This window comes from Bubalus bubalis, chromosome 24 (genome assembly GCF_019923935.1).
Source record: "Bubalus bubalis isolate 160015118507 breed Murrah chromosome 24, NDDB_SH_1, whole genome shotgun sequence".
Classification (NCBI taxonomy): domain Eukaryota; kingdom Metazoa; phylum Chordata; class Mammalia; order Artiodactyla; family Bovidae; genus Bubalus; species Bubalus bubalis.
In genome coordinates, this window is record NC_059180.1 from 16,847,451 (window position 1) to 16,875,046 (window position 27,596).

Genomic DNA, 27,596 nt, shown 5'->3' on the forward strand with positions numbered 1-27,596 from the left:
CAAATGTAAATTGAATTTCTATAAATCTAATCCTATTCTTCATGCACTGGAAGAACTCTCTGTTTAATGAAACCGAAACGATGAACTGAAACGATGAAGGGAAATAATCGGCCCCTAATTGAGGTATGTATGTATAACAGAAAGATCTCTCAAAGAATAGGGAGCAGAATTCAAGAAATTATAGCATGATCCATAGATCAAAACATGCGCATCGTCATTCCCAGGATGTGGGCAATCTAACCGAAATAGTAAAGGGAAGAACAGAAAATCAGAGAGAGCCTCACGGCACAGTGTTGATTTCGGCCCCCTGCTTACTCTGTTTTCAGCTATTCCAGATCGAGAGATAGTTTATTCTTTTTTTGCAGTTGTTAAATGCATTTATTATGCCTAAAATCAGTTTTCATTCATGGTTCTTTTTCTCTTTTAATGTTTTATTCATTTATTCAACTGATGGCCTGCTGGGCTCCAGGGAAAGTACTAAGTTTGGGGGAGTCAAAGAAAAAATGATTCCATTGTTGCCCTCCTGAAGTTTGTGATCTTGGAGAGATATAGACTCAGAGATACAGACTCATTAAAAGATTGTAACTTGGTGAGCTGGGTGGGGTGAGTCCTGAGGGGAGGGGCGGAGGTGGGGTGGAGGGGTGGGGGTGGGGAAGTGGGGGGGAACCTACGTTTGCCTGGGGGTGCAGATGAGTGGGGTGGGGAATGGGCAAGCAACCATTTGAGCTGAGACTTCGGAATAAACTTGAGTTTGCTTGATAGAGAGCTTGCGTGCATGCATGCTAGGAGGCTTCAGTCGTGTCTGACTCTGTGACTCTCTGGATTGTAGCTTGCCAGGCTCCTCTGTCCATGGGATTCTACAGGCCAGAATACTGGAGTGGGTTGCAGTGCCGTCCTCCAGGGGATCTTCCTGACCCAGGGATTGAACCTGTGTCTATTATGTCTCCTGCATTGGTAGGCGGGTGCTTTACACTAGGTAGTGGTAAAGTACTTTACCATCTGGGAAGCCCAATGGATAGCTTGGGGAGGGCATTCTAGGTGGAGAGAAAAGCATAGGAAAAAGCCTAGTGAGTTGTCATATTCTGGCAACTTCATGTAGTTAAAAATGATGGGAGTGTGGAAAGTCAGGTGAGGAGGAATGTTGGAAGATGAGGCTGGAGAGCCGGGTGAGCGACTTGGTACTTTGGAAAGGTCTGTAGAGTTTATCCCACAGGCAATAGGGAGCCATTGAAGAATCCACAGCAAAGGTTGATACAGTCAGGTTTGCATTGGAGGATGAGGATTCAGGGTGCAGCACAGGCAGAGTGGAGCAAGAATGGAGGTGAGGAGATGGAAAGGAGGTGAGAAAGGGTGAGTCCCCCAACCCTGTGCAGTGGCCCTGGGAATGGGAGATGAGCCCCAGCGCCCTCCAGTGAGAAGTCAGCAGGGCTTGCAGACTGATTAGGAGAGGTAAGTGGGAGTGGGTGACTGTGGAAAAACAGAGCCTCTAGGTCAGGGGTTCCTAGTGTGGAGTCCACAGACTTGAGGGAGTCTATGAACCTGGATGGTGGGGGGAAGTTGCATCTTTATTTCTCTTAACTTGTAACTGACATTTAGAATATCTTTTAAATATGAAGGGAGGCAACACGTCACAGTCGTGGGTGGCACCTGTGACGTAGCCACCAATAGGAACCGCAGGTTTCATATCACGCTATGGTTGTGCAGATATCTTGCAATGCACTCCTTCAAAAGGGCAATGCTTCTTAGAGCTTCCAATGAATCTTATCTAACATGGTAATGAAGGCACAAGTATATTATGATACAACACATGTGTTTGTGTATTTTGCTAATTGTATTTCAATATAACTGGTTTCTTCTGTAATCTTGTTATTTTATTTTATGCAGCTAAAAACATTATTCTGGGGATGGGACCCTAGGTTGAGATGACCAGACCCCTTGATCTGGGCTGGCATTTGGCTGGGACAGAGTAAAGTAGTGGTACCATAGAGAAGGGGCAGGTGGGAAAAGAGCGGGTGGAAGAGATGATGGGTCCATTCTGAAGAGGCTGGGTGTCAAAAGGAGAGGAGACATCAGCCCACATGTCCTACCAACCTCCCAGAATCCTCCTCACTGGAATCCATCTTGGCTGAGTGATGCCACCAGGAAGAACCTGAGCTAGAATGATTGGCCAGAGACAACCCGGAAACTAATCCCATCATAAGAAAACCCGTGACTGCGAGAGTCACATGGCAGAGCAGTTCTCCTGGGTTCCTTTACCCTGCTGCTCTCCACGCGGGCATCTCTTCCCGATAAAGTCTCCTGCTTTGTCAGCACGTGTGTCTCCTTGGACAACTCACTTCTGAGTGTTAGACAAGAGCCCACTCTCGGGCCCTGGAAGGGGTCCCCCTTCCTGCAACACCGCAAGATATCCAGCTCCTTTCTTTGTCAGTGGCTTTCTCCTTTTCTTTTTCTCTACCAGGCATTGCAGAATCCCCTCCATTATCCCAAGCATCCAGCCCTCCCCTCAACCTGCTTACTCCAGTCACATAACAAAAGCTGGCGGCCAGCCCCAGGCAAACGTCTCCAGTTCTACAAGCAGCCTCCTCGCGGGGAAGCAAGTCGGGGGCTTAGGGGGCTCTTGCCTCTACCTTGAAGAGCTTATCAAAGTTTTCACCCCTCAAAAATACCCCAGTTTCCTTTAGCAGGGAGTCCTACGGCAAAAGAAAATAAGATTGTCTTCGTAATTTCAGGCAGATAATGCCGGGCTCAGGGAGGTTAACTGATTTGCCCAAGGTCACACGGCTGGTCAGTTGTGGATCTGGGCTTAAACCCCGTTCCTGCTGGCTTCAAAGCCCTCTGTTTGTTTTTCAGGATCGCAGTGCAGGAGTGAACCCACGGGTGGGGAGGTAGAAGCCTTTTACATCCTCAGAAAACAGTATCTGAGAAGGATGTAGCAGCCAGATCATGTGACAAGATGATGTGATAAGCAGGCGGTGGGGAGAAAGGAGTCTGTATTCATGCCTGTGCTCAGTCGCTAAGTCGTGTCTGACTCTTTGCAAGCCCAAGGACTGCAGCACGCCAGCTTCCCTGTCCTTCACTGTCTCCCGGAGTTTGCTCAAACTTATATCCATGGAGTCAGTGATGTCATCCAACCATCTCATCCTCTGTCGTCCCCTTCTCCTCCTTCCCTCAGTGTTGCCCAGCATCTGAGTCTTTTGCAGTGAGTCAGCTCTTCGCATCAGGTGGCCAAAGTATTGGAGCTTTAACTTCAGCATCTTCCAGTCAACAGTCAAGGTTGATTTCCTTTAGGATTGACTGGTTTGATCTTCTTGCTGTGCAAGGAACTCTCAAGAGTTTTCTCCAGCACCACAGTTCAGAAGCATAAATTCTTCAGTGCTCAGCATTGTTTATGGTCCAACTGGGAGAAGGTAAACCTAGGAGAAACAGGAGACCAAGAGGGAGCCAAGCCCTGACTTGCCTGACCTGGAGGAACCAGAAAGCTGGTTTTTCGGGAGTCCCTTGAGAACGAGTCAGCTGGGGAAGGATGGGGAGGTGGGGGTGAGAAGCTTGGAGGAAGTGGGTAGGCTTCTGATTTGCTCCTATGGGAGGGAAGAAGCAGGCAAGCAGGATCAGGGAGAGTCCGTCAATTGAGGCCGTGTGGGGAGAGAGTTGGGTTCTGATGCTGCTGAACCAGCTCACACTTGAGGGGTGCTCAGCTCAAGGTCAGTGCTTCTGGGGCAAAGGAGAAGGAGGAGGTGAGGTGGCCCCTACTGGAACCAATTATTATAAATAATTGTTATAAAGAACCAGTGGGGGACTTCCCTGTTGGTCAAGTGGTTAAGACTTTGCCTTCCAATGCAAGGGACATAGGTTTGCTCCCTGGTCGGGGGCCTAAAATCCCACATGCCGTGGGGGGAGCTAAGCCCACACACTTCAACTACTGAGCTCACGCCACCACTAGAGAGAAGCCCCTGAGATGGAACAAAAAGCCAGTGCATGGCAGCTAAGACACGATGCAGCCAAATAAATAAATATTTTAAAAAATGAATCTGTGGATTAGGGTAATTGTAATAACCAAAACCAACTGAGATGCCAGGTTGCACCAACCCTGGGCTGACCTGCTGCATGTGTTGATATCTTTATACCTCAGTGTTCTTGTGGGAGGGACTAACATTATGTCCATTCCACAGATGGGAAAACTGACTTGCCGGCAGTCACATAGCTAGTCAGTTGCTGAACCCAGAGCCTGCCACACAGGGTGCTTCGAGCAGGGCTGAGGACTTCAGATTGTCATTGGTTATTATTATTGCTAGTATTCTTCCTAGCTGTCCCTGAATAAACTGAGGGGGTAGATGGTGGCCCCAGGGGCCAGCCCTGTTTCAGTGAGGCTGGGATGGAGGGATCTGGACTCTACAGCAAACCGAGAAGGAGTAGTGGGGCCGGGCCAGCAGGGATGTGTTCAGATCCTGCGTTCCGCAGGAGGGTGTTTGTACAGAGCAGTCACCCGCCGAGGGCTGGAGGCAGGGGCTGTGATGGTTGGCTCTCTGGTTCAGAGCCCGGAGCGCTCTGAGCTTCTAGGTACCCACAAAGTGCTTAAATTGTGACTGCTTTTAGAATCAGAAGGGGAAAATAGAATAATGATGAAGACATAAGAATGAATCTAGACTGGATTATATTTTTTATACCACTGCCATCATGAAATGTAATTTTTAATATTTATTTTATGGAGGAACAGGCCCTTGAAGGGAAAAGTGCCTGGGGCCCATGAAAGTCATAATGTAGCCTTGAACTGGGCTATGGCTTTTCTCTGTCTCTCAGGATGGAGCAAGACTGATTCCAGACAGGGTGGGGGCAGGGGCAGTATGGCTCCAGATGCCAGGTCCCCCTGCCCGCCCGGTCCTGTGGTTTTAGCTGAGGTGCTGGGCAAGATGGAGCTTCCTCGGCCCCTGTCTCTTCCCCCAGTGGCCAGGGTTTTGTATCTTGGAGGGGATGTGAAAGCAGGCTAGAAGATGTCTCTTCTTCCCCAGTTCCTCTGAAAGATGAGGGTGATCTACTTAGGAAGGAGAGAAAGTCATTTGGAGAATTCCTACATCATCAGGCTTTTACTGAAACTTTTACTGAAACCTGCGCTGGCATGAGGGGAAACAAGTCTGTTTCCAGGAAATGATGAGACCTTGTGGAGAAGTCAGCAAGCGTCTATTTTGTTAAGTATCAAGAAAAAGAAATTTTGCAACTAAACAAAAAATGACCAAGGATGAGATGGCTCTTTGAATCCGGGAAACTAGAATCTTATCTTTTATGTAATCTTGGCATATTTGCTTTCATCATAAAGTGTATATTTCACTGCACAGTACATCACTATTAAGCCTGTATTTAATTTCTTAACCCTCATCCATGTTTTAGAAATTATTTTGTGACATTATATACAAAAATGTATGATTTGAAAATAGTTGTTTTATGTTTTTAAAATACAGAATGTCTTCAATATGAAAGGGAACTGAATGGGGTATGATGGGAATGGGGATGTTTTGATGCTTTTGTGACCAAAAACATACAGAGCTAGTGGACACTTGGGCTTCCCAGGTGGCTCAGTGGTAAAGAATCCGCCTGCAGTGCAGGAGCCGCAGGAGATGCGGGTTCGATCCCTGGGTCAGGAAGATCCCCTGGGGGAGGGCTCGGCAACCCACTCCAGTATTCTTGCCTGGAGAATCCCAGGGACAGAAGAGTTTGGCAGGCTATAGTTCATGGGGTCGAAAAGAGTCAGACATGACTGAAGGGACTGAGCATGCACACTGTAAACCACCGTTGTATTTTAGCATGAGTTTCCTGGGACAATAATTCCACCAACTATCCCACCTCTTAGGCCTGTCCTAGAAGAACCCTCTGCCTATAACTCCCTTTGTTCCTTTCTTCTGCCCTGACCAGACTAGGTCTCTTGCTCATAGCTGAGACAGCAAGTACTTTTGTGTATTTTTGTGTCTATACATGCAGAGGCTCTAAGAGAAATGAGTGTTTCCATATTATTAAAAGTTTCTTTTGCTTGCAAGTGACCAGAACCCAATCATATTAGCAGAAGGAAGAAAGGCAGGTGGGAGAATGTGATTGAACTATATTGATTTCATGTAAATTGAAGAGTACCGAGTGCGTAGGCTTCAGGCATGGCTGCATCCAGAAGATCATGTCGTCAGGAATCTAGCTGTATCTCCAGACTCTGATTTCTTTTAGCTTCTGTCTCGGTCAAGCCCATCCTACGGAGACAGGATGGTCACAAGTGGCTCCAAGCTTAGATAAGACTCCAGAAGCAGAGAGAGCTTCTTTCCAGTACAAAACTCCAAGGGAGACAGTGGTTGGACTGATGAGATTCATAGATTTATTCCTGAGCCAGTCCTCATCCTGAAGGATGAAATACTCTGGTTAGCCAGATCTGGGTCTCTAGGCACACCTGTGGTATGGGCTTGGCCAAGGACCAAGCAGGACTAGTATGCAATGGTGGACAAGTGGTTGCCCAAAGGCACTGCTGCTGCTGCTGCTAAGTCGCTTCAGTCGTGTCCGACTCTGTGCGACCCCATAGATGGCAGCCCACCAGGCTCCCCCGTCCCTGGGATTCTCCAGGCAAGAACACTGGAGTGGGTTGCCATTTCCTTCTCCAATGCATGAAAGTGAAAAGTGAAAGGGAAGTCACTCAGTTGTGTCCGACTCTTAGTGATCCCATGGACTGCAGCCTACCAGGCTCCTCCGCCCATGGGATTTTCCAGGCAAGAGTACTGGAGTGGGGTGCCATTTCCTTCTCCAGCCCAAAGGCACTGGTTGATTGCAAATCCTAGTGGTTGGGAGTTGGTTGACTTGTCAAGTTGGGAGATTATCAGCAGTGGAGCTGAAGAACTCAGAGCCCCAGGAATGGTATAGGTCTTCATTTGGGTTCCTCCAGAGCAAATCCTAAGGTGAAAATATGTGTACAAGTAGTTTATTTGGGAGGTGATCCCAGGAAGTATGGTGGGACAGTGAATTTGTAAGACAAGAAGGCAGGAGGGCCAGTAAAGGGAGTGTGGGTGGGTGGGTGACCTCTATGGGCAACTGGGATTCCCTCCTGTTGGGGACCCTCTGAGAGACTGTGTAGGACAAGGGATGAGAAAGCAGTGGAATTTACTCACCGGCTCCCATCCACCACTGGCTCTGTCACTCCTGAGTCCGCACCCCACCCCTTTCTCCCCTGAATTTCTACCCTTCTCCACCTAAGAAGCAAAGTGTTTGAGGAAGGAGGTCACCTACACTCACAGGAGCTGCCAGTCAGAGCTGCAGGTGACCTCTGGTGTTGGCCAGGGGTGAGGGGTGAGGACAAACCAAGGCAGAGGGGAGTACGCTGATATTAACTTGTGCCCTGCGGTGCAGATCTGATGCTATTTGCCATTAGAAACCTTGGTCCCAGCAAGACTGCCCCACTGTGCAGGTGCCAGCTGTTAGTTCAGGGAATCTTCAGGCCACCCTTACCTCTGTCCAGCTGACTGCAAATCGGTGTTCCCAAGACCCCTTTAAGTTTGGTTTTCATTAGGACTACTCAGCAAAGCACTAGGGGTTATGGCATTGTCATAAAGGATACGAATGTGGGACCTCCCTGGTGGTTCAGTGGTTGAGAATCCACCTGCCAACTCAGGAGACATGGGTTCGATCCCTGGTCCGGGAAGATTGCACATACCGCAGGACAACTAAGCCTGTGTGTGGCCACTGCTGAAACCTGCTCACCCAAGAGCCCGGGCTCTGCAACAAGAGAAGCCAGTGAAATGAGAAACCCTCGCACTGCAGTGAAGAGTAGCCCCCGTGCAGCACAACTAGAGAAATTCTGCATGTAACAGTGAAGGCCTAGTGCAGTCAAAAATAAAACGAATTCATTAAAAATAAAATTAAAATTCATATATTTTTTTTTTTAAAAAAGGACCAGCCAGGATCAGCCAAAGGAAGAGACATTGAATGAAAGGCCCAGGAGGCTCCCCACACTTTGTCCTCTAAAACTAACCTGGCTTGTGTCGTTCTCACCCCCCGAAGCCAGGTGTGTGAGGAACAAGGCAGCTCTTTCATTTCTGGAAAAGATCTTCACTTTGATTCTATGCTCCCATCCTCCTGGGCTGGTAGCGGGTTTACTGTCGTATTTGAGGGGCTACTCTGTATTGGCTGCGCTACAATTGTCTGGACTCACGCAGTGCTGACAAAGTGTCTCTGTCATCATCATTTTCATCAAACGGCCCAGACCCTGATCTGAAACCCTTGGGGCTAGAAGTGTTTCAGAATTTAAAACTTTTCAGATTTGAGGAGTTAAGGTAACACATAGATCATCCATTGCATAACACCCCAGTAGGGGTTAGGGCCGTACTCTGTAAGCAAATACAGCAAAACCCATGAGTGTTCATGCTGGGGGGATAAATAAAGATGGTCAACAGCCTCATGTCCATTCAGGTCACGCTTGACTGCTAAATGAGTTCAGGCCATGTCAGATTTTTGTGGCCAAGTGAATTATGAAGAAGGTTTTGGATTTCAGAATGTCTGGGAATTTGCAATTGCAGACGAGAAATTATGGTCTCAACAGCTCCCTTGAATTGAGCACCTACTGTATGCCAGGCACCATTCTGAACACATTTCTTCTGTTGAACCCTATGATGGTAGGTGCTGTTATTATTCCCATTTCACAGCTGAGAAAACAGGTACAGATTTAGTAAGTGGCGGTTTGGGCTTCCAAGCCCACGTGCTTTACTATTATGTGGGTCCATGCAAGTTGCCACTGAGCCTCCAGTGCTGTCCACAGGGTCCCTTCTGGCCCCCAGGGCTCTTTGCTCGGGTCAGGAGGGAGATGGGAGAAGGGGGCTGGTGACCTCAGGGCCTGTGTTCTCATCACTGCTGATCGGAGGTCTCAAGTGCAGAGCTCACAGGGGCCATGCAGGTGACATAACTGAGCCAAGCTGTCCAGATGTAACACAGCAGAGGATGTGGGCACGATGGCAAACCTGGAAGTGTGCACCCCCTCAGCACCCCAGTGTTGCCATGGAGGAAGATGCGTGGCATTCAAGGAAAGCCAAAATCTGAGTTTTTTATGGAAAAATCGCCTGATTTTTAATTCAAAATGTTTTTTAAAACAGCTTTATTGGGATGGGATTTACATATTGTAAAGGTCACCCTTGTAAGGTGTATAAAGGCTTTTAGTAATCACCATAGAATCCAATTTGAAAATCTTTTCATCGCCCCCAAAAGAAACCCCATACCCACTGACAGTCACCCCTTATTTTCTACCAGCCCCCACCCCAGCTCTAGGCAACTACTGATGTCCTTTCTTACTCTCTCCATGGATTTACCTGTTCTGGACATTTTGTATACCTGGGCTCACCCACTCTGTGTCTTTTATAACTGACTTCTTTCACTTAGCATGGTGTTTTCAGGGTTCATCCACGTCGTAGGTTGTATCAACCCTGCGTTCCTTTTTGCTGTTGTTGTTCAGTGGCTCAGTCGTGTCTGACTCTTTGTGACCCCCATGGACTGCAGCCCCCTGGCCTCACTGATTCCCAGAGTTTGCCCAAGTTCATGTCCATCAAATGGATGATGCTATCCAATCATCTCATCCTCTGCCACCCGCTTCTCCTTATGCCTCAATCTTTCCCAGCATCAGTCTTTTCCAATGAATCGGCTGTTCACATTAGTTAGCTTCCTTTTTATTGCCAAATGGTATTCCATGGCACAGATATACCACATCTTATTTCTCTGTCTGCCAGTTGATAGACACGTGTGTGGCTTCCACTTTTTGGCTCATATGAATAATGCTGCTATGAACATTCGTGTCCAGGTGTTTATGTGCATGTACATTTTCCTAGGAGAGAAATTGTTGAGTTACCTTGTTTAAATTTTTAATTCAAAATGTTTTAAACCATTGTGCCAGCTAACAAAACATCACTGCAGAACCTCAGTCTCCTCTTCTGCCCCTGCCACAGACCATACCACCTTTTTTTTCCCCCCTAAAAAAAGGACTGGAAGATTGTTCTTTCTTTCTCTCCCCCACTCAGAGGTCCCTGTCCTAATCTCCTCGGTAAATTAAGGCTTCTAAAGATTAAAGCCAGGAGGGAAGGATTTTGAAGATGGATTTTACTTTCCTCTTTGCTGCAAAACCTCTGGGACCAAAAAGTCCAGAGCCTCTTACCCCTTGAATGAAGCGAAAGGAAAAGGGAGAAAATGAAGGGGAAAAAAACATGAATTACCATCTAAAAATATTTCACCATGCCTATTTGCCAAGTCATCATTTTGCATACTTAATGGTTGACCTCAAGTTGATACTCATCAAATGTACGGCTCTCCATGTGATGAAGTTTCATCTCCTTTAGAATTTTAAACCTAGCAGGCTTTTTTCTCACTTAGTCTGACTGGACCATTTTAGGGGATTTTTTTTTTTTTAACAAAGTCTGTTTTTGTCATTTCTAGTTGGTATTTATCAAATGTTACTTTTGTAGAATAAGATCTAAACTCCTTCCTAAAAAATAAACTCCTCCTACAAAATATGACCTTTGCTGTCCTCTCTAACTTTATCTCCTGCAACCCAGCCCCTCCTCACTGGTCCTTGCATTCTCCAAGCTTGGTCTTGCCCAGGCCTGGGGTCCCCTTCTTGGTGCTGCCTTCCCCACCCGCTCCTGGCTCATTTCTTCCCTCAGCTAGCTCTCCACTCAAATGTCATCTCCTTTAGGAGCTTTCACCACCCCCGGCCCCTGTCATTTCCACCCCCTCCTGCTTGTTTTTCTTAATGGCACATAATGCTTTCTGAGCAGCAACTAAAATGTGGCAGATACTTGATGAATATTGGTTGAGTGGATAAGAGAACTTATGCTCTCTGCTAATTCATTTACATGTCTGCTCCCCTATCTCTCCTCCTCAGACCAGGTTTTCTCAACGTTCTTTGCTGCATCATTCTTTTTTCTGTGGGTCTTTGTTGCTGTGTGGACTTTTCTCTAGTTGCAGTGATCAGGGGCTATTCTCTAGTTGTGGTGTTCGGGCAGTGATCAGGGGCTGCTCTCTAGCTGCAATGCTTGGGCTTCTCATTGCGGTGGCTTCTCTTGTTGCTGAGCACAGGCTTGGTAGCTGTGGCCCACAGGCTTAGTTGCCTCATGGCATGTGGAATCTTCCCAGACTAGGGATCAAACCCACGTCCTCCACATTGGCAGGTGGATTCTCAACCACTGGTCCACCAGGGAAGTCCACTGGATCATTCTTTATTGTGCGTGGGGGGAGAGGGGCTGTCCTGTGCATTGTTGACCAGCAGCATCCCAAGCCTCTACCTACCCCAGATGCCAGGAATACCCCCCTGCCAAGTCGTGACAACCAAAATGTCTCCAGACATGGCCAAATGTCCCTTAGGAGGCAAAATCATGCCTGATTGAGAACCACTGCCCCGGATAATGGGTTCCCCAAAAGCTGTGAGTGTCTTCTTCACGGCTGTATCCCCAGGGCCTGGCCCTTAGAGCGTTCTCTTTGAATGTAGGTGTGCCTTGCAGAGGGAGGTTATTGGTATTGGAGCTTTGGGGTCTGCACCTTGCCTCAGTAGGACCATCAGGGACTCTGGAACCACACAGACTGGGTCAAACCGCAGCTGGATCCTGTTGAAATGGTGTGGTCTGGCGAGTTACTTCTAGCTGTTTGTTCCTGTCTGCACCCACACAAGATGGGTTTGGGTGATCAAATGAAATCACCCGACCATGCAAAGAGCCAGTGGAGAGGGTGGGCACACAGCCTGTTCTCGGTCTTGTTCGTTGAAAAGTTTGGGTGAGAACAGCAGAACAGTGGGATCAGAGGGCTCTGCCCGTATGAGGAGGCAACCCTGTGTCCAGGTGTGTCCAGGGGAGTCCCAGGATCGTTGTAAACAGGGCCCACTTCACTCTCAGAAGCATCCTGGTTCTGTTGAGAAACCGTCTAAACTGTCTGCTTACCCAGTTTGGCTGGGCTGGGGGGTGGGGATGGGGGCTGGATCAGCTCTTGCCTTATTCTGTGAGTTGCTTTTTAAAAGGGTCCACATCATGGACTTCCTTCGTGGTCCAGTGGTTAAGACTCCGCCTGGCAATGCAGGGGGCAAGAGTTTGATCCTTGGTCCGGGAAACTAAGATCCCACATGCCTCGAAGCAACTAAGCCCACGAACCACAACTAGAGAGTCCATGCCCCACAACAAAAGATCCTGTTTGTGGCAACTGAGACCTGATGCAGCCAAAAAAAGTCCATATCTTTCTCTCCTCTTTCCTAAGGCAGAAATCACCCACCCCTAACGCCAGCCTTTCCCGCTGTCGCTCCTTTTTTGAATTGTTCTTTTTCTTCTAGTCCAGTGCTTGGTCTATTTCTGCTCGGCTTCTCTCAGCTTGCTAGAACCATGGGACTTCTTTTTTTTTTTTTTTGACTCTGAGTTGCTGACTTTCAGTTGGGCTTTGTTTTACTTGTGGTTGTCGTGGGCTGGGCAGCTGGGAGGGAGGCTGGGCAGGGTTGGACTGTTTGGAGCTGGGGGGACAGGCTCTGACAGCAGCCTGTCCCCTGGGTGTAAGTGTTAATTCCACCCTGGGGCTGACAGAAACATAGAAAAAGACTCTCTGAGCCTTCAAGGATGGGTGGAAAGGTATGAAAGCCCTTGACCAGGAGGACGCTGGATGACAGATGCTGAGGCTCCAGGAACACACAGCATCCATCCTTCATCCATTTCTCCTTCCACAAATAGTCCTGGAGCCTCTGTGCCAGGTACCAGGAGAGCAAGCAGGCGAGCACTCTGCCCTTGGGGGCTTGTGTCTAGTGGGGGAGGCAGTGAATTAGCAAGTGGTTGGGACTGTGATGTGAAGAGACAGTCCCAAGGCTGGAGACCATGCCCTGTGGGGGCTCAGGGGCCTTCCTAGAGGCCCTAAGGATGGGAGGACTCAGCTGGGGAAGGAGGCAGTGGGGGCGATGGGGGCAAGAGAGAGAGAGTGCTCCATCAGAAGGGCAGCAAATTCAAAAGCCCCACATGGGTGGGATTTTGGAGGATCGATGAGAAGGTGGCCGTGAGAGGAGACCGGGGGGCAAGGGGGGGCTTGAGATGAGTGAGACACAGAGGCCAGTGTTGCAGGGCTTGAGTTTTCTTAGCAAAACAAGAGGGAGGAAGCCAGGCGTTAGGGGTTTTCAGCAGGGAAGTGTCCCTAGAGGGGCCAGACATGGATGCAGATGCTCTGGGCAACAGTAGGGAAGTGGAAACTTGGGTCTGATGGTGACCTGCTGTGGATGCCAGGCAAGGAAATGTGGGCCTTGCCCAAGAGCAGATGCAGTTGGGGACCTCTGAGGCTTTACGTGAAGAAGTAGTAATGTTTGGGGGCAAGTTCTATGAAGATGGTTCTTGGGGTAGAGGAAGGGGCTTCCCTGGTGGCTCAGTGGTAAAGAATCCACCCACCAATGCGGGAGACACGGGTTTGGTCCCTGGATGGGGAAGATCCCCTGGAGGAGGGCATGGCAACCCACTCCAGCGTTCTTGCCTAGAGAATCCCTTGGAAAGGAGCCTGGTGGGTTACAGTCCATAGGGTCGAAAAGAGTTGGACACGACGGAAGTGACTAAGTGCGCGTGCATGGGGAGGAGAGAGGGGTGGACACAATCCAGGAGCCTCGCTGTGAGGCCGTGTGGACATCTGGCCACAAGGAGATGGTGGCAGTGCGAGCAGAGAAGGATGGGGGTGGACTGGAGAGAAGCAGGGTTGGCCAGACCTGGCGGTCTGTAAACCAGAGGGCAGGGGTGGGAGATGGCAGTGTGCACCATCACAGCTGACCGTGGTGGAGAAGTGGAGAGTCGTGCCCTGAGGTCAGGAAGACAGAGGGCTGCAGTCTGGGTGTGTGAGGGTTGAGACAGGACCTCTCGTGGGAAATGCTTGCTCATCACGTCTCAACCTGTCCAGGGCTAGGAGGGCGGGGACAGAGAATAGAGGAGAGTAGAAAGCCCCTGATAACAAAAGAGATGGAGCAGGAGGCTGAGGGATGCAGAGGGAGATGAACAGACCTACTAGAATGCAGGGGGACACACACAGGGAGAAAGAGACAGAGAAGAAGGGAGGAGACACAGCGAGAAAGCAGAGCAAAGACACCAACACTGACTGAGCCTCTGCATTAAAGCCTTTGACTGTGTGGATCACAACCAACTGTGGAAAATTCTTAGAGATGGGAATACCAGACCACCTGACCTGTCTCCTGACAACCCGTATTCAGATCAAGAAGCAACAGTTAGAACCAGACATGGAGCAACAGACTGGTTCCAAATTGGGAAAGGAGTACGTCAAAGGTGTATATTGTCAGCCTGCTTATTTAACTTATATGCAGAGTACATCATGCAAAATGCTGGACTGAATGAATCACAAGCTGGAGTCAAGATTGCTGGGGGAAATATCAACAACCTCAGATATGCAGATGATACCACCCTAATGGCAGAAAGCAAAGAGGAACTAAAGAGTCTCTAGATGAAGATGAAACAGGAGTGAAAAAGCTGGCTTAAAACTCAGCATTCAAAAAATGAGGATGACACCCGGTACCATCACTTCATGGCAGATAGACGGGGGGAAAAAATGGAAACAGTGGCGAATTTTATTTTCTTGGACTCCAAAATCACTGTGGACGGTGACTGCAGCCAAAAAATTAAGAGACACTTGCTCCTTGTAAGAAAAATTATGGTAAACCTAGACAGCATATTAAAAAGCAGAGACACCATTTTGACAATAAAAGTCAGTATAGTCAAAGCTACTGTTTTTCTAGTAGTCATGTATGGATGTGAGAGTTGGACCATAAAGAAGGCTGAGCACCAAAGAATTGATGCGTCTGAATTGTGGTGCTGAAGAAGACTCTTAAGAGTCCCTTGGACTGTAAGGAGATCAAACCAGTCAATCCCTAAGGAAATGAACCCTGAATATTCATTGGAAGGACTGACACTGAAACTGAAGCTCCAATACTTTGGCCACCTGATGCAAAGAGCCGACTCATTGGAAAAGACCCAGATGCTAGGAAAGATTGAGGGCAGGGGGAGAAGGGGGCAACAGAGGATGAGATGGTTGGATGGCATCACTGACTCAATGGACATGAGTTTCAGCAAACTCCAGGAACTAGTGAAGGACAGGGGAGCCTGGTGTGCTGCAGTCCATGGAGTCGAAAAGAGTTGGACGTAATTGAGCGACTGAATAACAACAACAATGTCTTGATAAACTCATCATTTGAAGTTGAAAATATCATATGTTGAAAATATGTTTAAGTTACCTAACCATCAAAGCTGGGCCTGTGCTGCCGGGGCAGTGTTTCTCAGCATTCTATTCATTTTTATTTTATTTTTTGGCTGCACTGAGCCTTTGTTGTGGCGCGTGGACTTCTCTCTAGCTGTGGCATGAGGGCTCAGTTACCCCACCGCGTGTGGCACCTTAGTTCTCCCATCAGGGATCGAACCCCCGTCCCCTGCATCGGAAGGCGGATTCTTAACCACTGGACCTCCAGGGAAGTCCCTCAACCTTATATTCATTCTTGTTCCATGTTTTATACCCTTGTTTTTCCTAATTGCCCCTCCCCTCATGAAATCTGAACTCCACAGTTATTCTATACATCTGTTTACTTATATTATATACATGTGTGCTCTCTATGCAGCTGGATTTTTTTTTTTCTTTTTTGCATGTGCTAGGATGGTAGTGACCTTTTAGGCTGAGACTTTCACATACAGCCTGCCTTGAAGTGAGTCGAACCATGACCCTGGGACCTGGGGGGCTGGCATCTCCCCTCCTCTCTGATCTACTTGCCGGCTGTGGGTCTTTGCTGACTTAGTCGTTCTGTGCAATTTAATTTCCTTCACAGAGCGCCTCCTATGCACTGAACCTGTGCTAGACCCAGGGCTGCAGACCTGAGCAGAGTGTGACCCACCCACACCCCCCAGTTTCTGTGAACTTATGGCCTGGGAGTGGTGGAGGGAGGAGACAGGCATTGTCCGAGTCTGACAATGACTGAAATGACAGGGTTGCCAAAATTCTGGGATCACTTAGAAAGGTCGAGACTGCGGAAAGATTGGATCCCCAGTGAAAACTCTAGGTTTTTGTTTTTAAATGAAAGTCCAATTATCAAGAAAGTTATCACCCATATATTGTTGGTGGGAATATAAGACAGTACAGCTGCTCTGGAAAATAGTTCAGCAGTTATTTTCAAAAGTAAGAATGGATCACCATAAGACTTACCCGGAGACCCAGGAATTGCACTCTTGGGCATGGATCCCAGAGAAAGGAAGACGGATTTTCACATGGGAACTTGTTTAGGAGTGTTCATAGTGACTTTATTTGTAATAGCCCCAAACCAGAAAGTAACCAAATGTCCTTCAGTGAGTGAGTAAACAAATACAGTTAATAAACACTTAATAAAATTAATATTTGCTTAATAAATTAAAAAGTAAATAAGCAGCACATCCATCTCATGGAACTCAGCAAAAAAAAAAAAAAAAAAAAAAAATGACCACTACTGATACACACAATAACTTGGATAGACATCAGGGAAATGATGCTAAGTGAATGAAGGGATACAGATCGCATGATTCCATCTATGTGTCATTTAATAACATAGTTACGGATTAGGAGTTGCCAGGGATTAGGGATGGCAGGTGAACTGGGCGTGTGTAGAAAAAGGCAGCCTGCTGGGTCTAGTGGTGGTGCAGTGGAGTATCTTGATCGCATGGTGCTTATGCAAGGTTGCGCATACGATAAAATTACACGGAGCTACACGTATACACCCGGGGAAGGCAATGGCACCCCACTCCAGTACTCTTGCCTGGTAAATCCCATGGACGGAGGAGCCTGGTAGGCTGCAGTCCATGGGGTCACTAAGAGTTGGACACGACTGAGCGACTTCACTTTCACTTTTCACTTTCATGCATTGGAGAAGGAAATGGCAACCCACCCCAGTGTTCTTGCCTGGAGAATCCCAGGGACGGGAAGCCTGGTGGGCTGCCGTCTATGGGGTCTTACAGAGTCGGACACGACTGAAGCGACTTAGCAGCAGCAGCAGCACACGTATACACACGAGGGTGCAAGCAGAACTGGTGAAATCCGAGTCAACTATGGATTGTGCCCTGGTCAATTTTTTTACTTTGATATTGGACCCTAGGACCATGCAAGTTGATAAGTGTTAACACTGGGGTAAGTGTGCGTGAGACTTCCTTGTACGTTTCTTTCCTCCCTTTTTTAAAGAAAATTTTGGCTGCACTGGGTCTTCATTGAGGCACACAAGCTCTTTGTTGTGGTGCGCAGGCTCTCTCTAGTTGAGGGGCTTGGGCTCTAGTGTGCAAGGATTCAGCAGTTGCCCCAAGGCCTGTGGGACCTTAGTTCCCGGATCAGGGATCAACCCTCGTCCACTGCATTGCAAGTTGGATTCTTGTTGAAGTCCCCTTGTACATTTCTTTGCAAATTCCTGTGAATCTATAATTATCTCAGAATAAGTTAAAAAAAAAATCCAGTAAGAGTTACGAGGTGGCTTAGAGATGATCTGTTTGGAAACCTCGCCTTTTATGTCCCCTATGCCGTGTGGTCTGTGTCACCTGTCGCCTTGTTCTCTCCAGTCTGAGGCAGGTTCCAGGAGATCAGAAGCACAATTGGGATCGTCCTGAGTCAGGAGCCCCATCAGAGCAGCCAGTGCCAGACACAGCAGGACAGGGAGGCCCAGACCGGGCTGCTCCTCTCTTCCCTGATTTTGCCTGGGCTGTTTACCGGTCCAGGCTGCCTTTCTCCTTCCTCCCCACCTCCCCTTGTTCCCTCTTGGTGAACACACGCTGATCTTTCCTGGCCCAGCTCGAAGCTCACCTCCCCTTCCAAGCCTTTCCCTAAGCCCAGGTAACACTGACCTCTTCTCTCCCTGTGGCTCCTTCCAAGGGTTGAAAATGTACATGCTTTCAGCGACATGGAAGGAAATGTGGATGTGTGAGTGGGTGGGACTATTACAAGATTGACAAAGGCAGCAGACTGGGCGATGATGGGCCCCACGGGTACCACGTAGCCCGTGAGGCTTGGCCACCGGTCCTCACTGAACAGCACGGCTCTGATCAGCTCCAGCTGAGGGTCACCAAGGGGAAATGTGGACCCAGTCTTGCCAGAGTTTCTGATTTTTACAAGAGAAGCCAAAACTCCCATATTTTTTAATGGAAATCCTCCAGATTTTTCAGTGTTGCCCCCCTCCAGAAAAAAAATTCATCATTTTTCACAGCTCTAGCCAACCTCTGCAGGTTGGGTTCAGTCCACAGCCTGCCATTTTTCGATTGTGGATGTACGTATTTCTGCTTCCGTATTCGTAATCAAGGATTTTCCTTCACTATTTACATGGTCCTCCTCATTAGCGCTGGGAGAATGGCCATGCCATAGTCACAGCTGTATGCCCGGTGGCTGATCCAATGCTTTGCACATAGAGGATGCTTCACAAATGTTAGCTGAATGAATGAGTTGGAGTGTTAGAAGCAAGTCAGGGGCTTGCAGAGTGGTTGGAAGATTAAAGAGGGGCACCAGGACCTGTCAGCTGTGTTTTCAGTAGGTGGGGCCGAGCGGGCAGCCTGTGCTTGTCCTTGGCCTTGCCCAGACTGGTTGTGGTGATTAAAATTCTGCTACATCCTTTGCATGCTTTTGCACGCGAGGGTCGGGGTGTATGCAGGCCACTGGGCCTTTCATACAAATGAGCCTGGCCCCAGGCACAGAGCCAGGCAGCAATTGGACTTTGGTGGGGGGATAGGAGGAAGCAAGAATTTTAATAAGTTTAGTAAAAATTGGAAGTAAAACCCATGATCCTGAAACTGCCTGGTTCTAGTGGTTTTAACCTACTTATGGAGTGTGTGTAGCGATGGATGGCAGGTGCTCAGGGGCCTGGTCTCTGGGGAAACCCAAGGACTGCCAGGTACTGGCTCAGTGGAAGCTGGACTCTGAGGGGCGTGGTCAGGAAGTGTCACCTGGTCCTGGGGGCGTGCCCTTGGCGGAAATCAAATAGGTGGGCGGGGCAGCAGGAGATCCTCCCGGAAGCCTGTTATTCTGCTCTCCTCTGGTGGCCAGGACTGCGGTCAGCTGGGGCTGGACAGGCACAGGGTCCAGCCCTGGGGGAGAGGATTGGGTAGGGAAACTGAGGCCAAAGTCCTGCTGTAGGGAGAAAGCCACACTCTGGAGTCTCTTAGGCAGGGTGGGCTGGGGCTTAGTGGAGGGACTGGAGTTCTCCATTCACCAGAGGGAAGGGGACTCTGAAAGACTCCAGTCACAGCTCTTTGGCGGGGCCCACTAATCTGCACTGTCCATGACTGATCTACACAGGAGCCAGGCCCCTCTGCTCCCAGGAGTTTCCATATTATCGCCAACGTGCCAGGCACTCTCTTGCTTTAAGGCAGGATTTGATCTGTCTGGTGGTTCCCGAATCCCTAGTACCTGGTTCAAAGTTGGCCTCCACAAGTGCTTGTTGACCAGGGGAGTGTAACAGAAACCTGCCTGACAGTAACCCAAGGGGGTTTCTGTGTGTGATGAGAGATGCTCTGGCAAGACATGGAAATCTTGGAAGCTGCCTACCGCAGAAGTGAAGTGATAAGACATGTGGAGATCCGAAGGAGGAATGGTTCAGGTAGAGGGACAACAAGTGCAAAGGCCCTGAGGTAGAAACCTGATTGGCGCATTCAAGGGACAACAGGAAGCCAGAGTGTCTCGAGAGGAGTGAAAGAGGGGAGGAGGGCAGGGGTAAGGTCAGGGAGGGAGACATAGATTTCCGTTGTCATTCCTTAATCCATCAACCCCCTGGATTGATGATGGACTTTTAGGATATTTTCAGTCCTCCTCTGCAATGAATAACCTTGTCCATGTATCTTTGCTCACATGTGCAAATATGTCTGAGGGTAAATTCCTCAAAGTGGAATTACTGGGTCAAAAGGACGGTGTATTTTCAGTTTTGACAGCTGACCCTTCAGCTGGCTTCCTCTTAGGGTCTTCCACTCCCTTACTTCCCTGGTCCCTGCCTGGGTCTGGTGTCGCATCCTGGCTGTTTCACACTGAAGGGCTCTGCCGTTTCCCAGGCTCCCATCTTTCTTCCACCCCGTCCCCCTGCCCCACAGCTCCAGGTGGCTGGGGAGTCTTAAGAGCCCCTTGGAGGACACTTCTCCTTGATGGAAATTCTCCACGCCTGAGAACTCTTCTCACAAACGTGCTTTCCCCAGGAATTGGAAACTAACTGATGGCTATTTTGAGACACAGAATTGAGTTTGTGCTTGCCCATTATCCATCTCTGGGAAGGGGGCCAGATGGCAGAACACCTGGCTGGGAAGGAGAACCACCCCCTCCCCAGGCCCCCATGCCTCCCCTCTGGATAAAGCTGAGTCACCTCTCATGACATCACAAGGCCTGGGGGCACTGAGACCCACCCAGGTGGAGACCAGAGAGTCAGCCAACAGGTATCCAACACTTCCTGTGTGCTCTGTGTGCTTATGTATAATATGACTATAAACGGGAGGAGTGTCACCCCTCCCCCACTTATACCTTTCTTATGACTTCCTGCTGTGTTCTGAATGAAATCCCAACCTCCCCATCTCCCTGCACCCTTCAGCCCCTTGCTCTCAGGCTCCAGCCACACTGACTCCTTCTCCCCACTCCTGGGCCTTGGCAATTGCTGTTCCCTCTGCCTGGGACTCTTCCAGGCTTTTTCATGACCAACTCCTTCTTCTCTAGGAAGGTTCTAGCTTGAAGTTCTAGCTTGAAGTCACTTCCCAGCGAGGCCTTCCACAATAATCTAACCTGGAGTAGCTTCCCCCAGGCACTCTGTCTCCTTGCTCAGTTTCTTCCTTGAAATCACATGTTTAGTGTCTGTCTCCCCGACTTGCATGTCAGCTCCATGAGGACTGGGACTCTGTCTTGTTTGCCACTGGTTCCCTAAGACTTAGATCAGTATGTGGTACATAATAGCTGCTCAAGGGATATTGGTTGTATGAGTAGATGTGACTAGGTATTTATTATCTCTGCTTTCCAGACGAAGAAATGGAGCCTCAGATATGTTCAGTAACTTGCCCTTGGACACACAGCTGGGAAGTTGCAGAACTGAGATTCTGCCTGACTTCAGCCAGTGGTCTCTTCCCTGCTGGATGGCCAAATTGACAGTGTTGGCTGTCTTGAGATGACAGGCAGGTATCTGGCTGATGTTTGAATCTTGAAGGGCAGCACTGTCCAGGTAGGTGTGCCAGGGAGTCTGGGAAGACTGGAATGAGGGACTGCTGTCCCTTCATTCTCTTCTCTTTGAATAGAGCCAAGCCATCCACTGGCCATGTGATATTACAAGCCCTGGAGAGGCCTGGGGGCTCTGAGACCTACTGGGAGGGAGCCCACGTAAGAGTCAACCAGCAGGCAAGATCTGGGTCACTATCCAGGGCCACCCCTGTGCCTCACATGTGCCCTGATCCTTCTCATCTAGGGTCTTCTGGAGTTCCATCCCCTGTCGCCTGAGGCTGCTTCTGGTGGCTCTCAGGCCTGCCCCCTCCCCTGGCCAGATTTCTGCTTTTCTTGTCATCATGCTTAGTCATAGCTCTTCTCTGAGGTTCAGGCTGCATGGGAGGCATTGATGGTGTTACATATCTGGAGAACCTGGCTCTCCAAGGGGGTGCATGGACAGTGCTCAGAACAGCCTCAGCACCTGTAGAGCAGACTACATGGACCCACAGCTCATTCTTCTAACTAGATGGGGAAACTGCGTCATAGACATTTAACAGAATTGCTCAGGGCACAAGGCCAGTAAGTGTTGGATGCAGGATTTAGACCTAGGCAAATCCTGGACTGTGTGGAGGCAAATTTGGATTCAGTGTGGACTCCGACTCTGGAGTCCACACTGTCCTGTCTCTCATGACAGCATCTGAGGTGGTCTTCTAGTTGGGGAAAGAGGCCCAACCAGCAAAGGGGGAGGGTGGAGGTGGTCTAGTCTGGGATGCAGGGGTGGGGTGATGGGGATGATTTATTCCCAGGGGCCCTGGAGGATAATCAGCACTTGGGATGAAACTTAGTTCTTTGGTTGGGAAGGCCTCTGTCAGCTTGGCAGTGGGCTGAGGTGTAGGGGACGCTCCTGGACTTGACTTGGGAAGGGAACCCATGCAGACCCCACCTCTTGGAGGCCGCAGGTCAGGAGCAGGGGAGCCAAGAGTGGATGTAGCTGCATGGCTCAGCCTTACTGGGACAGGCAGGGGTCCTCTGCACTGGGGTACTACCTAGAACTGCCCTTCATTTGCCTGTGCTCCTCCACAGCTCGCAGATGCAGATGAGCCCCCGTGGTCTGAGGACCACCCCCTCCCTGGCCCGCCCTAGTACTAATCTCTGCTCTCAGCACTGGGGAGCCCTGGTGGGGGCACCTGCCCGAATCCCAGGCCTTCCTTGGAAGAAAGGCTGGAAAACCCACTCCTGCCCGAGGAAGGAGCAGAGGAGAAAAGCTGAGGGTCTTGGGCAGGGATGCTGGGTGGACAGGAGCAAAGGCAGTGATGTCCGGCCCTGAAGTGATGCTCGTGACACACCCTGTCCTCCAAGAGCACCCCCTGGGCCCAGACAATCCCAGCTGCTCACCTGAGGGAGCTCTCAGCAGCACTTGGAGGGGATCGGAGGACAGCCCCTCAATGCCCAGCTCCAGACTTGCTGCTCTGCCCCACTCCTGTTTTGCCCTCCATCACCCTGGCTGTGCATGGCCAGGTCCCAGCCTTGAAGGCTTCCTTCTTGGCTCCTGTCCCAGGACAGAGGTGGGCCCCATGGGATCTGCAGTCCATTGGCATCTGGGCCCCTCTGAGTCCTCCTGAGCCAAATCAGGACAGGGGCCTGGGGAGAGATTCCCTGAGCCAGCATCACTTATGAAGAAGGAGCTGCTCGTGCCCTGCCCCCACCTCCTATAGCACATAAGCCCTCCTCCCTGTAGTCACAGGAGGCTCCCACCCTCCCGGCCTCCTGAACCAAGGAAAGTGGCTTCCTTCCACCTCAGGGCCTCTGGCTTGCCCTCATCTGGGCCTGTCTTCCCCAAATCTTCAAAACTTTCAGGTCTCGATGAATGAAGTCACTGTGCTACACACCTGAGACTATCATAGCGTTGTTAACTGGCTACGCATGCATGTTCAATCGCTCAGTCGTGTCCAGCTTTTTGCGACCCCATGGATGGTAGCTGGCCAGACTCCTCTGCCCCTGGAAATTTCCAGGCAAGAATACTGGGGTGGGTTGCCATTTCCTACTCCAGGGGATCTTCCCGACCCAGGGATCTAACCCATGTCTCCTGCATCTCCTGAATTGGCAGGTGGATTCTTTACCACTGTGCCCCCTGGGAAGCCCTAAGTTAATTGTCTATACGTCAATATAAAATAAAATTGTTTTAAAAATTTCAGGTCTCAGCTTAAATGTCACTTTGTTAGACATGCCCACCCTGACTTCCTTGAACAGATTACTACCCCATCACCCGTTACCCCTAGCGCCACCCGGGAAGCCCCTTCCAATCACCTGTTTTCTCATGCCCCCTCTTTACCTTCAGAGCATATTCCAAACTCTGAATTTTGCATATGCACCTATGTTTATTTTCTGTCTTCCTTCATGAAGCTATCAGCTCTGTGAGAGCAGGGATCATGCTTGTCTTTAAAAAAAAAATTTTATTGGGCTATATTTGCTTTACCGCGTGTGGTAGTTTCTGCTGTGCAGCAAAGTGAATCAGCTATACGAATACAGATATCCTCTCTTTTTTGGAGTTCCTTCCAATTTAGGTCACCACAGAGCCCTGAGTAGAGTTCTCTGTGCTATCCAGTAGGTTCTCATTAGTTATCTTACATATAGTAGTGTATATATGTCAAATCCAAACTCCCAGTTCATTCCACCTCCCTTTTCCTCCCTCGATGTCCACACATTTGTTCTCTACTTCTGCATTTCTATTTCTTCTTTGCAAATGCATGCGAAGTTGCTTCAGTTGTGTCTGACTCTGTGCGACCCTATGGACTGTATCCTGCCGGGCTCCTCTGTCCACGGGATTCTCCAGGCAAGATACTGGAGTGGGTTGCCATGCCCTCCTCCAGGGCTTTACAAATAAGATCATCTGTATCATTCTTTTTTTTAAGATTCCAATATATGTACAATATGGGATATTTGTTTTTCTCTTTCTGACTTATTTCACTCTGTGTGACATACTCCTTTATATCCTGAACCACGAAGAGAGCCTGGTACACAGTAAGTGCTTAATAAATATTTATTGACTGAATGAATGAATGGAAGGGGCTGTAATGGAATGGTAAACATGTAGATGGAGTTGGGAAGACCTGGACTCACACTCCTTTCATGCTGTGTTACCCTGGGTGAGGCGTCACCAAGCCTAGCCTTCCTGGGATGAGGCAAGGACTACATGAGACATGGGACAGTTGAGTGCTTTACACAGTGTAGAGTCCCCAGGGAAGGAAGGGCTGTGCAGAGATTTTGTTCTCTAGAGGTTTTGCAGGAAGGGATCTCACTTTTCTAGCACAAAGGTGGCTTCCTGGGCAATGAAACTAATTGGATGGTATCACAGCTTTGCTATGGGGAAGTTGGAAGCTCAGAGCACTTAAGATCTCACTGGCCGGAAGAATCAGATTTGCATTTCAGTTAATGCGACAGAGGGATGGAAGGGTAGCCCTGGGAGGAATGTTCTTGAGGCTGCTTATGATGGTCTCTGGTCACTCTGTGCTGAGGCGGAGGTGAAACCCAAGTACAGTGAATATTCCTGCTTGTGACTTGGACACATGTAACTAGATATTTCTGGGGCAGTGAGAAAGTGAGTGAGAGAGGGACAACCAGATGTAGAGTGAGAGTCAAAGGCAGAGACAGAGGAAACGGAAAGAGGGAGATAGAGTCAGGCGCAGGAAGAGAAAAAAATACCTGGGACTTCCTTGGTGGTCCAGTAGTTCAGACTCCATGCTTCCAATGTAGGGGTGTGGGTTCAGTTCCTGGATGGGGAGCTAAAATCCTGCATGCCGTGTGATATGGCCAAAAAAAAGAAAGAGAAAAAGCCAAGGGTTGGGGGGCAGGGCTCTGCCCGGAGGCCCCTATGAGCATGTGCCCCAGAGGACAGTGAGATAGGACTGTCCAGTATGCTGGCCCTGGCCCCATCCATTTCAGGGCCCCTAATGCCTTTCATGGCCTTCCCTGGTGGCTCAGACAGTAAAGAATCTGCCTGCAATGCAGGAGACCCAGGTTCGATCCCTGGGTTGGGAAGATCCTCTGGAAGAAGGGCATGGCAACCCACTCCAGTATTCTTGCCTGGAGAGTTCCATGGATAAGGGAGCTGGTGGGCTAGAGTCCATGGGGTTGCAAAGAACTGGACACAACTGAAGCAGCTTAACACACACACGTGGAATCTTTCTTGTGGCATGCGAAGTCTTAGTTGCAGCATGTGGGATCTAGTTCCCTGACCAGGGATCAAACCCAGGCCCCTTGCCCCGGGAACGTGGAGTCCTAGCCACAGGACCACCAGGGAAGTCCCTGACTCAGTATTTCTTACCTCTCAGATCTGTGCATTCTTCCTCCATTACTATAGCCACATCCATGTGCTGTTACATACTTAGCATTTTTTCCCCTCTAAATCACTCTTTTTGAAAGTTAAATTTATTCAGAAAGGAAGCTTCTGATCACTATTGGGACTAAAAGTCAGTATCTTTTGTAATAAATAGAAAGGAACTGTAAATCTGTAAAAATGAAAACATTATGATTGTAAAGATGTTTATGTAGCATCTAAAACAGTGGTCTCACCCCGGGGGTAACTTGGCCCTCTCAGACCCTCCCCAGACCCCCAGGGCCACTTGGTAACATCTGGGGACTTTGGGATGGTCACGACTAGGGGAGGCAGGAGGGAGGTGACTACTCCTGGCATCTAGTGGATAAACATCCTGCGGTGCACAGGGCCGCTCACCCTCAGCAAAGGGTTATCTGGCCCTAGATACCAAGAGTGCTGAGGCTTAGAACTCCTGATCTAAAATAAGCTTGAGCACCCCAGGGAGGCGTGCCCCATACTCGGGCAGCTCTGACCTGGTTAGTTGCGCCTCATCCTTCAGGCTCAGCTGGAACATCCACCCCAGAGATTCCTGCCCTGATCCCCAGGGCCGAGGACCCCAGCCATCAGCTCCTCTGGCCCCTGCCCCTCCCATCTCCCAACACTCTGATCCTTGGCGGTTGTTTTCTGCATGTGTCTGTTTCCCCAGCCAGACCTTCAAGCAGGCAGGCGCCATGTCTGTCTCAGTTCTGTCTTTCTCCAGTCCCTAGCACAGTGCTGGTCTGGAGGAAGTGCTCAGTTGTTATGTGTGGAAGGAGGGAGGAGGGAAGGACAGAAGGAAGGAAGAGAGGATGGAAGGAAAGGAAGAAGGGAGGAAACTTGGGCAAAAAAGTGTTGCGGCTTCTACTCCCGGATTCCCCTTGGTGTGTCAGGCATGTAACCTCTCCTAGGCCCAGTTTCGTTCTCACTTGTGAGAGGAACACCCTAAGAGGACTCTGCACCCATCAGAGAGACAGCAGGTGCAAAAAGTCCCTGGCAGAGGGAAAGTCCTCAGTAAAGTTTAGGGGCATCCACAGTTGGAGGGGGGACCCCTGGAGAGATGGGGGCTCATTCCCTCGTTCATTTATCTGCCATCATTGTCAAGAGTCCATATCCCTCTTGTCCCAGGGTAATTTTTAATTACATCCCCTTTCATCTCATAGGTGTCCTGGCTTGGGCAATCAATGATGTGGTCCCTGTCACTCTCACCCACTGTTTTTAGTAGGTGGAGAGGTGAAAAGGCTTGAGCAGGCTGGCCACCCTGGCTGTCTCCTCTGGCCTATAATCTGCTCCTTGCTCCCACCTCTCTGGATCCTGCTCTAAGTGCCCGGGGATCTCTGATTAGCAGCAGGGCCTGGAGGTTGCAGAAGGGACTGGCTGGGAGCCTCTGAGAAGGTGCCACATAGCAGATAGGGGTGGGAACATCATGCCCAGGTGAAGACGAATCCAGCCTCTGTCCCCTGACACCAAATTAAATCTCGGAGATGGAGTTCTGGGTGAAGTAGTAAGTACTCTTGCCTGGAAAATCCCATGGATGGAGGAGCCTGGTAGGCTGCAGTCCATGGGGTCGCTAAGAGTCAGACACGACTGAGCGTCTTCACTTTCACTTTTCACTTTCCTGCATTGGAGAAGGAAATGGCAACCCACTCCAGTGTTCTTGCCTGGAGAATCCCAGGGACGGGGGAGCCTGGTGGGCTGCCGTCTATGGGGTCGCACAGAGTCGGACACGACTGAAGCGACTTAGCAGCAGCAGCAGCAGTAAAGAACAGCTGCATTGCTTTGCCAGGCAAAGGTGGGTCACAGAGGGCTGTGTGCCCTCAGAACTGTGTGTCCTGACCTGGATGGGGGGCTGTGAGGAGTCTGAGCATGTTCAAGGAGCAGGGCGTGGTCAGCTCATGGACATTCTTCTGATTGGTCGGTGGTGAGTTAAGTGGGAGTCAGCATCATCAACCTTCTAGTCCCAACCTGTCTAGAGTCTATGTGCTTGTGGGCAGTGTTCAGTCAATTTCTCCCACTTGGTCAGGGTTTCAGTATCCGCAAACCAGTTCAAAGATATTGTTATGTGTATCCCTTGATCGGGGAGCAGGACCCT

At 49.5% G+C, this 27,596-nt stretch overlaps 1 protein-coding gene across 4 annotated transcripts in view; it reads left to right on the top strand.

Annotated features, from left to right (window-relative positions):
* The window catches only part of GSG1L (GSG1 like), a 254,575-nt gene that overhangs the window by 165,304 nt on the left and 61,675 nt on the right, over nt 1-27,596 (top strand). The window lies entirely within an intron of this gene.